Source organism: Hippopotamus amphibius, chromosome 7 (assembly GCF_030028045.1).
Source record: "Hippopotamus amphibius kiboko isolate mHipAmp2 chromosome 7, mHipAmp2.hap2, whole genome shotgun sequence".
Lineage (NCBI taxonomy): Eukaryota > Metazoa > Chordata > Mammalia > Artiodactyla > Hippopotamidae > Hippopotamus > Hippopotamus amphibius.
The window spans coordinates 94,533,591-94,544,189 of NC_080192.1; the positions used below are offsets into that span (position 1 = coordinate 94,533,591).

General features: G+C 53.1%; 1 long non-coding RNA gene across 2 annotated transcripts; it reads right to left on the bottom strand.

Moving 5' to 3' along the window:
- Positions 1-526: 526 nt before the first annotated feature.
- On the bottom strand, positions 527-10,102 carry LOC130856383 (uncharacterized). Of its 2 annotated transcripts, XR_009054567.1 has the most exons (5): positions 9,757-10,102; positions 9,380-9,435; positions 7,016-7,154; positions 3,641-3,932; positions 527-696 (listed from the first exon to the last, which is right to left on the bottom strand). It is a non-coding gene; the product is annotated as an uncharacterized LOC130856383 (long non-coding RNA). The 2 variants fall into 2 exon arrangements; XR_009054566.1 differs by lacking the exon at positions 527-696 and having other exon boundaries at positions 3,428-3,932.
- Positions 10,103-10,599: the final 497 nt, after the last annotated feature.

Here is a 10,599-nt window from a genome sequence, read left to right on the forward strand (position 1 = left end):
CTAAAGCTCTGGGTGCATTCTCCAACCCCCAGGTTTGGGAACCACTGGTCTCCTCTATCCCCATCTACCTACTCTACAAAGGTCCTCAGTCCTTAGGCACTAGGGGCATATAGGGGCCCAGCCCAATCCCTAGAGAGCCCAGTACCTGGAGATTAGGTAGACCTGGGATGGGCCCTAGAACCAGTTCTGAACAAGCAGCCCAGTTCATGCTGCTGCAAGTGGCCCAGGAGTAGCCTCTGCCTCAAGGGTTTGTGCAGCCTGTGTGTTTCAGGGTGTCACAAAGAGATTTTAGGGCCCAACTCAGAATCAGTGCAACTTTCACCTCACTTCCCTTATCCTTTCAACAGTCAGACCCCTTTCTGGGAACTGAAATTTAAAATCCGGGGTTTACAAGTCTCATTTGATGAAGGTGAGTCTCCACCCCTACCCCACCCCCAAAGTCCCAGAATGATGCGTTCCAAGAAGATCCTCATCTTCTCAAACTGCAGCCGGGCTCCAAGCAAGGCCCAGTCGCCGACCCCGCACTTTACTACCATCACTCTAGGAGGGCGTGGGTCGAAGTGTTTGTGGATGCACACGCATCCATCTTTCAGAAGAGCCAGGTTAAAGGTGCAGCAGGCAGGGGAAAGCGGGGGCAGACTCACGAACTCAGCATTCTTCACACCAGGAGCCCCGCTCCCGCCTTCTCCTCCAGTTCTGCAGAGGATATTTCAGTTGCATCACCACACAAGGAGCTGCTGCTCCCCCTCCACCCACACCCTCCCCAGGCCCCTGGTGAGAATGGCCACCTGCCTGACTGGCTCACTCATTCCCTAACAGGACTTCTGGACCCTGGCTCCCTCAGGACAGTCCATGGCCCAGGAGCTACTCTGCAGCCAACCACATCCTCGTCCTCATCCTCATCCTCGTCCTCATCCTCATCCTCACTCTCTGCCTTTGTCCCTGGCTTTTACATTTACTCTGCCTGGCAGACATTAGTGAATATTAACTCATTGCATGAATTGCTTAAAGCATCACGTTGCAATGAGTGGCTTTTCTTTTTTTTTTCTAATTGTGTCTAGGTACACACAAAAGCACACTTAGGAATGGAATGGGCTTTATGGTGTCCTCTTTAACCTCTGGGCAGTCTAATTCATTTTCTACTGTGGTCTGAACTCTGTGGGAACCATCAGCGGAATCTGGGGCTCTTCACCGCCAGTTTGGGAAGACTCGATCCTGGGGGAGACTTGATGAAAACGAAGAACGTGCACAAATCAGGGCTAACTCCCAGTTCTGGACAGCAAGGCGGACCCCATGCCAATTACACCTGCGGCCCTGGGTGGGCCTGGGCTTCCCCAGTGATTCCAACTGGCAGCCAGGCTGAGGAGCGCCACCTGACTCCCAGTTCTTGGGAACATCTTCCCTTCTGCCCTAGTGGGTTGACCTAGCTTGGAAGTCATCCAAAAAAAGATAGGTTCACTGGAGGAAAAGAAAAATGATCAGAAGTCCTTGAACTGAAATTCCCACAGGAGTTCAGGACAAATATGCTACTTTGTTATTTTGATTATTTTGAGCTGAAGGCACTTAAAAAACAGCAAAGGCAGGGAGAGGCTTTCTCCAAACTCCCTTTATCTACCTAAAACAGATCCTCCAAAAGGAACTCAATTGTCATAAATCCCCTCCCTGGGAGTTTCACCAACCTCAGGAGATTGTCACAGGAGAGGACACAAGAAGTCCACACCACACCCAGACAAACTTTGTCACAAACTCTCATATCTCCTATCTATTCTTCAAAAGCCCCATTTATCTTGCCCTTCAATTGCCCCTTCCCTGTAAAGAACGTATATAAGCTCTCAAATCTCATCTCCTTTCTGGGTACTTACTTTTTCTCCTGTGATGTCCTTGTCCACGTAATGTTAAAAATCAAGAAATGTGTATACCTTTTCTCCTGTTAACCTGCCTGTTGTAAGTTTATTTCATAGACCCAGCTATCCAGCCTAGAAGGGTAGAGGGAAAGTCTTTCCTCTCTCACATCCTCATCCATTCCTTCTTTTTTTCATCAGGTATTTATTGAGCACCTACCATGCCAAGTCGTCTGCTAGGTATCAGAGACACTGTTGAAAATGGCACGTGGGTCAGGCCTCAGGAAGCAGAGTGGAGGGACCAGACACTAAGAGCAGCTGCAGGGAGAGCTCAGCCTGCTCCCCAGGATCCTGGCCCATCTCAGTAGACTGCGGGAGGGAGGGCGCTAGGACTGACTAAGGATATTTCTGGGAAAAAGGATTCATCCATGGCAACTTCTCAGCACCTACGGGAGCGGCAATTTCAGGGACAACATGGTTGTGGTCCTGGGAGTGACAGCATTTTTTAAGCACAGGCTCTTAAGGTTCTTCATAGTATGCCTCATATGTTCTGTAGGAGGCAGTGCTGTTGCCTCCATTTTACAGATGAAGAAACTGAAACTCAGAGGGATGAATCAGCTTGTCTAAATCTCTCAGGAAGAAGAGCTGGAAGCAAACCTCAGGTCTGACTTCAGAGCCCTTTTTGTAGCAGCTCTAGAGAGATGGGCTTCACTGAAGGAGCTGGTAAAAACGGGCAGGGCCATTTCCCTGGCATCTCAGTGGGGCCCTGGAAACACCAGGCGTCGTCAGCAGAGCTGGCAGCTGGGAGCGCCGGTGGCAGCAGTGTCGGGAGGGGGCTTTGGGGCAGCTGCGGAAGACGGCGCTGGTGGCCTCAGCAGTCCTGGTGGGCAGCCAGCAGTCCCCTCATGGCACGATAGCCAGTATTTATTGGACACTTACAGTGCGCCAGACAGTGCGTAAGTACTTAACGTGGATTCACTTATTTAATATTTACAACAACTCCCACTTTCACGGATTAGGAAACCGAGACCCTGAGAGGTAAGGTAACTTTCCTGCGTTTGGTAGATGTGGAGCCAAGGCCTGAACCCAGGCACGTTGACTGCTGTGCTCTGCTGAACGTCCGAGGGGAGGGTTAGGGACTTACTATCTTGTCGTGTTTACTTATCCGTAGCGTGTCCAAGGAAGAAGAGGGCCAGGATGCGGATTGCAAAACCAGCAACAATACTTTGCAGTGCCTTCCACCAGCAGCTGAAGCCCGTTTCCCCACCTCTTGAGTTTGGCCCAGCCTCGTGATTCGCTTTGACCAAGAGAATGTGGAGGGAGCCAGGGTGGCCGGTTCCCAGCCCAGGCCTCAAGAAGCCTTGTGGCTTCTGCTCCTCACATTCCTGGAACCCCACTGCTACAGCAAGCAGCCTGGGATAGGCTTGCCTGCTGGGTGCGGGGGGACACGGCCCCATCGCCCTTTCACCCCGGCTGACAGCCTGCCAGATGTGCGGATGAAGCTGTCCTAACCCATCCAGCGACCTGCCAGCTCCCCGCAGACACATACACGGGCCCCGCAGACCCCGAGTCAGGAGCCAATAAATACCTGTTTCTTGTTTTAAGCCACGTGGGTGGCTTGTGTAGCAATAAATACAGCAGAAAATACCTCAAAGAGGAGGAAGGTATGAAGTTGGAGGAATTCCCACCAGACAGTATGGGTAAGTGGAAACCCTTCAGGCAGGGAAGAGAGATTCAGAAGAAAACAGTGGGGGCCGGGGGAGCACCTGCCCGGTTCCTCAGACACCCAGCACCCTCACCTCTTCCGGCTTGCACCAGATGGAGGAGGGGCCATACTCTTCTGGAGAGAAACTCCCGGCTAGAGAGGAGGCTGAGGCAGGCGTACTCTGCTCCTGTGGGAGGGCGTCTGCTGTCAGCTGGAGGTGGCCGCCTCTTGGCAGACGCAGCTGGTGCTGCACGTTGAGCAGAGACAGAACCCAAGACAGTCCTGTGGACCTGGGATCCCGGGTGCCCTGGACGGGCTCCAGCTGCCCCCGCTGGAGTAGCCCTGATCCAGACAATACGCTGTGTGAGCCTAAACTCAAGCAGCAGCTGTAAGAAAGAAGCAGGGAAAGGGGAGGCACATTTAGGATGTAAGAGGAACAGGAAAACTTGGGGCAAATTGAAACAGAAGGAATGGTCACTGGGAGTGGGGCAGCCTAAAACAACGCTGCTATTCAGAGGACAAAAGGATGCCCCGTGCGATAAAAATAGGGGGACAAAAAGATTCAATGCTTATTAAATGCCACCACATAAAATTTACATATTATGGTATAATCATGCCTTTTGGTGATGACATTGGTGATTTTTTGACATAGCCTGCCGCCGGCCCTTGTTTTAAGGATTACCCTTCCTTGAGGCGTTTGAATTTTAAAGAGAGTTAAAACCAACCGTCAGGTTAGGGATGATGCTGTATTCATAGAATTTCAGGCAGCCATTGAGAGTACGAGGTTTTTTTTGTTTCGTTTTGCTTTTTTATGTTGGCCCCTTCCCAGGGCTACTGGCCTGGGCACTAGCCCCAGAACCTCAGAAAGCGTCTCCCAGGACCTCGGCGTCGCACACCTTGATTTCGCTTCCTCCCAAGTTGTCCCAGCGTTTCTCAGACTTGGGGAAGCGGCTCTCTCGGCTCCGGAGCCTGGGGGTGGGGGCGGCCGATCCGCCGCGCGGCCGCCAGAGGGCGCGGCCCGGTCGCCGGGCGCGCCGCGGCCGCCCGGGCGTGTGGCCTGGCGTGGGCATGTGTGTGTTGTTTAAATGCCAGCACCGATTACTCACTCCTTTCCCAAACGTGTTTCTAGTTTACCCGGTATCTCGTCTACGTGAAAAACTCAACAACAACAACAAAATGCATACTTAACTTTAGTTCCAGGGTGAGCAAAAGGGGTTTGACACCAAATGCAGTTTTGTTCTAGAAACCTCGGGGACTGGGGCAGAGCGGTCAGCGAGGGCCCTCCAGACGCTACTCGCCGGTGAGGACAGGGCGCACGTGGACGCACGCACCCCGAACCTCGGCCCTGGGGACGCTCTTGCGAGCGACCAACAAGCCCGCAGCTCTCTGCTCCAGAGGACGGGTCCGTTTCCGGCCACGTTCAGGAGCTGGTGGCCGACGAGGGCGCCGCGCGGGACCGCGGAGGAGCCACCGGCGGCCCCGAGCGGGCGGCGGGCCCCGGCTTCCCGCCTGGCCCCGGGCGGGGGAGGCGATCCGGGTGCTCGGGACGGCAGTGCCCGCACAGGGTGAAGGCGAGGAGGCTGGGGCCGGAGGACTAGGAGCGGAGCCGAGGGAGGGTCCAGTCTGATGGGGGTGGCGGAGACGGCCCCCCGCTCTTGGGTGGAAGCCTGACCGCCACACACAGAAGGCACCAGCGAAGAGACCTAAAGATGCGCTGGGCGGCGGGGAGGTCTGTAGGAGAGAAAGCTGCTGATCCGGGGGTGGGGGCTGGGGTGGCAGCCTGGGGGTGGGGGTGGGGGATTGTCTGATAGACGTCTAGGTTCTGTTTTACAGACGAAGGGGAAAAAAATCTCGTCCCCTGGGGAGATTTCTCAGTCACTTTTCTCCTGCAGGAAGCTGCTTCTCGTTGGAGCCTCCTGGGATTGGCAGAGTTAAAATCCTTTAACCCAGGATGCCTTGGGCCTTTTGTTCCGCTCTGACAATGGAATTGGGTGGAGGGGGCTGGGAAGGCAAGGAGCTGGGTCTGGGGTGTATCCGCGGGGTGGGGGCCTGGTGAAGCTGTGTTCAGTCTCAGGGTGAAAAAAAGCACTGTGTGTGTGTGTGTGTGTGTGTGTGTGTGTGTGTGTGTGTGTGTGTGTGTGAGAAAAAGCACTTTGGCTGTGTGTGTGTGTGTGTGTGTGTTGGGGGAAGGTGTAAGGAAGCCAGAGGCACGGGGCACCAGCTCGTTAACACATGTGTATGAGTGCCTGCTGTGCAGCTCAGCAAACCTTTAATTACCCAGGGAGACTTTCCAAAACTGGGAGCTCAATATTTGTCCCTAAAAGGTTAGATAATGGGTTTTTCTTGCATCTCAGCCCAAGGGGACAGATCTCCAACTCCCCTGGGCTCCCAGATTCTTCTAGATGTTTTGTCTTCTAAAATTCTGTGCTCCCATGGGACAGCACTTAGTTAAGGACACTCAGAAATGTAAACCCTTCAACCATATTAATCATCTTAAAATCTTTGCTTTGAACATATCATGTCTTTGCGTCCTAATTGTCAGCAGCACCCACTAATTCATAGAGCTTGGAGTGACACCATTCAAGCCCTCACACCACGCAGACTTTTTTATTTTTTACTTTATTTATTTGGTTGCGCCGGGTCTTAGTTGCAACAGGCGGGCTCCTTAGTTGCGACTCACCTGCTCCTTAGTTGTGGCATGCGTGTGGGATCTTGTTGCCTGACCAGGAATAGAACCCGGGTCCCCTGCATTGGGAGCTTGGAGTCTTTAACTGCTGTGCCACCAGGGAAGTCTCCATGAAGACTTTTCTTCTCCCACTCCCCAGGTGCATCCTCCCCTGTAGCTAGCCTGGCTCCTCAGGGTTCCTTGGTATATCTTGAATTCTCCAGCCTTCCTATCTCTGGTCCTGCAGTTGCCTTCCTGGCCATCTAGCTGGTCACTTCCTTCTCCATTCAGTTCTGGCCTCAGTCAGTCAACATGCATTTACTGAGAGCCCCCTATGTGAAAGGCATATATCTCCTAGTAATATACCAGAGACTAAGACAAATGCCTGCCCTTAAAGATTTTTTGGCTTAATGAGAGGGAATAAAGCCCGACAATTTCACATGTTGATAGGTAGCTACCTGATAGAGTTGTGGTGGGGGTGAGAGTGGGGTTAGTGGGTGCTGCTTTATTTAGCCAGGAAAGGCCTCTTTGAGACCTTCTGGGCAGGAAGAGGGCTCCAAGCAGAAGGGACAGTAAGTGCAAAAGCCCTGAGGCAGGAATGCACTCCATTAAATTCAGAAGACACCATGAAGGCCACTGTCACTGGAGCAATGTGAACACGGAGATTTCAAGGGCTCTTGAGACATAGGCAAGGATTAGACCATCATGTCCTCATGGGTCAAACCTAGGAGTGTGGGTTTTATTTTAGTTGCAGTGGGAAAACTTTGAAGGATTTTAAGCCAGGAGAGAAGAGATTCCACTTACCCTTTAGAAAGATCACTCTGGCTGCTTAGCAGAGCAGGGATTAGGAGCAGAGGAGAATGGTGAAGATGTGGTTGCAGACATCCTGACAAGAGGAGGTAAAGGCAGCGTTGTGGCTATGGAGATAGGGAGGTCTCTGGACCTATGACAGAAAAGAAGAGTCAAGGATGACACCTCCATTTTTAAGATAACTGGGTAGAAGGATGCCATGTTGGGGGTGGGGGGAAGGGTAGATCAGCAGTTCTGTTTTGGCCATGCCAAGACCTATCAGATGTCAGGTGGATATGTGTAGACAGGTTTGAGTTTGGAGTTCAGGGGCATCTCGCCTTCAGATTTAAATTTGAGATCTAGCATATAGATGGTATTCAAAGCCATGGGCCTGGGTAATTCCACTTAGGGGAAAAGTAAAGCTAGAAGAGAGAAGGATGAGACTGAAGCCACTCCAACTTTAGAGATCTGGTAGAGGAAAAGTGAGCAAGAGAGACTGAGACAAACGACCTGTGAAGTTGGGAAGAAAACCAAAGGATGGTGATTCTAAGGAAACTAAGCAAAGGAAGTATTTCACAAAGGAGGATGTGTCAGTCATCTATTGCTAGGTAACAAACAACTACAAAATCTCAATGGCATATAACAGTAAATATTTTACTCACACATGTGGGAGTCAGCTGGAGGTCATCTGGGCGAGGCTGGCCTTGGCTGGGTCTGAGTCTGCTCTAGATACACATCCCGCATCATCCTTATACAGGTAGGCCAATTAGGGCAAATTATGCCCTGCTGATAATACTGGCACAAATAGACAGGTGGAAATGCCTCCTAAGGCCTAGGCTTAAAATTGTACCACGTGACTTCCTCCTACATTCCATTGGCCAGATGGGTCACATAGCCATGTCCAAAGTCAAGGAGCAAGAACATATACTCCACCTGTAGTGCAAAGAGGGACTGTGAAGTCACATAGGATAAGAACACAGGGAGGAGTGACAAGAATTAGGACCAATAATTCAATCACCATGGAGAGGTCAAACATGTCACTGGGATACCAGATGAAATTGGGACCGTGAACTAGCCACTAATCTAGTCAAGATATCAGTCACTGGCATCCTCATAAGAGCTATTACAAGGGAATGGTAAGGATAAAAGCCCAGCTGGAGTGGGTGGAGGTGAGAGGGAGGTGAGGAAGAGAAGTGTGAGTATATAAACAACTCTCCCAGGAACATTTGCTTGCAGAGTGGCAGAAAAATGATGCGGTAGGAAACCAGCTAAGGCTAATATGTGTTTAAATTGAGGGATATTAGGTCCTGTTTGACTTCAGTGAGGAGAATAGAGCAGAGAGGAAGAAATTGATGATGCATGAAAGGAAGGGAATACTTGCGCTGGTGAAAGGGGAAGGGGCCCAGGGCACAGATGGAGGGATTGGCCACAGATGGGCGGGGGGAACGTGGAGCTGCAGGCATTCTGGTGGCTTTGGTGGGAGGAAGAGCAGGCAGTTGGTCTGTTTGTACATATTTTCTCTTTGAAGGATAGTCTGAGGCCAGACTGAGAGTGAAAGAGGAAGGAGTGTTGAAAATATGCAGAAAAGGAGAAAGCGTGCAATTGCTGCACGGTGGAGAGGGAAAAGGAATTTTCTAAGAAACGGTAGTAGGATTGTCCAGCAGTTCAAATGCCCATTGGAAACATATGGTCATAAATTTGATGTGAGTCCATCCAGAGTAGCTGGGTAATTTTCTTCAGCAGTGTTCAACCAGTCGGTTGCAGGTGTGAAGTAAGCAGTTTTGATTTAACCACTGGGTTTTCACCAGGTGAATATGATGGAGAGAGACCCGTGTAAGGAGTTAAGAGTGTTTGCAAGGGAGATTTCCTGTGCCTGATCATGGGATCTCAGCTAGCTGGTAAGTGAAGACCTGAAGGGAGATAAATAGTGAAAAAAACAAAACAAAACAAAAAACAGTAGAGTGATGGACTGGAGGTCTGGGGGGGGGGGGGGGGGCGGGCGCAGGGAGAGCTGGTAGAGTGGAAGGAGTGAGCTGGCAGCTAGTGGGATCTTTGAATGGGATTTTAGAGATGGCGTAGATACTCATGGTTCCCAGGTCTAGGGTACGACCAGGAGGTGAGGGTGGGGCAAGAGACCTACCGCTAGGACTAAGGTAGTTGAGAGACTTAGGGGTTGCAGTGTTGGGTGGGTCATCAGCATTGATGCTGAGGTAACCAAGGGTGATGACAGTGGAGGAGGAAGAGCCCGGTGCTGAAATCATCAAGGGACAGAGGAAGTAACCAGAAGGATAATCAGGTGACACTAATGAGAAGTGCTGGGTGACAAGCTCTGTTGACATATATTCCAAAGAGCCGGGTTTTTGAAGGAAGAATACAAACCTAATTGGAAGCTTCAGTGGTGAGTGAGGAGACATCTCCTGGCCCTGAAGCGTGGCCTGAGGAGAAAAGAGCCTCTGCTGGAGAGGGCAGTGGAGCAGCAGTGTCCTCAGGGGTCAAGCGGGCTTCAGGAGGAAGGAAGTGAGGGTCCCAGCCTTGGAGAAGATGGAGAGTGGAGGCCGGGGAGAGCGTGGGAAGGCAGGGAGGGCTGGGCTGGGGGTGGCTAGGGGACATTCATCGTGTCTGCTGGGGATGGGGCCGAGGCCAGTGGCCCTGAGGCATGCCGGGTGGGCTCTCCCCAGCCATTGGTGACCCCCCGCCCGCGGGGAAGGTGTCAGGGCAGCCGCACCTGGCCCTCTTGGGGAAGCTTCCCAGATTACCCTGGCCTGGAGGGTAGACTTCCTTTTCCAGGAACCCTCAAAACTCTGGTTGCTCATGTTTCTGTTACGCCTTATCATCTACTTCCTGGTGTCTTCAGCGTTCTTCTTCCGTGTGGATTTCTTATTTCCTCAATTAGAGGCAAGTTTGGGCAGAACCCCAGCTATGCCATTTTGCACGCTCTCCCGTCCAGCACAGCACCTGACAAGTAATGGGCCTTCACAAATGTTTGTTGCTGGAGTTGGATACAAAGGCGGTAATGGTTTCCCTTTAAGGCCAAGAAAGGGGCCAGTCCCGGGGGAGCGGGGGGGGGGGCTTTTGCCCGAAGCCCCCGCCCCCGCCCCCACCCGGGCCAGCTGCTGCGGCCGCCCCTCCCCCTCCCGCAGCCGCAGCCGCAGCCGCAGCCGCTCGATCCAAGTAACCCGACGCCTGGGCCCGCTCCCCCTCCCGACCCGGAGCTCGCGGCCAATGGCAGGGGCCCGAGCCTCCGCCGGGAGCCGCGGGGGCCCTCCCGGCGCCACCCGGCCGGGCTGGGGCACCAGGCGCTGAGGCCTGCCCGGCTGCGAGCCTGGCCTCCGGCTCCAGCTCCCGGCCTGTGCTCTCCGTGCTCTGCGTGCCCTGCCGTCCTCCCGGCCCAGCCCGGACACACCCGCCCTCTGCCCCGACCTGAGCCCGGGAGGCCAAGGCCACGCCCAGTTCCAGGCCAAGGACTGGGCGGGTCGGCGCAGCCCCGCACCCAGAGGGCCAAGCCGGGATCCCCCATCCGCACCCCGGGGAGTCAGGACACTTGGTTCTTGGGCGTCTGACAGGCTGAGAGACCTCGGGCAGTCGTGGAATCTCTGAGC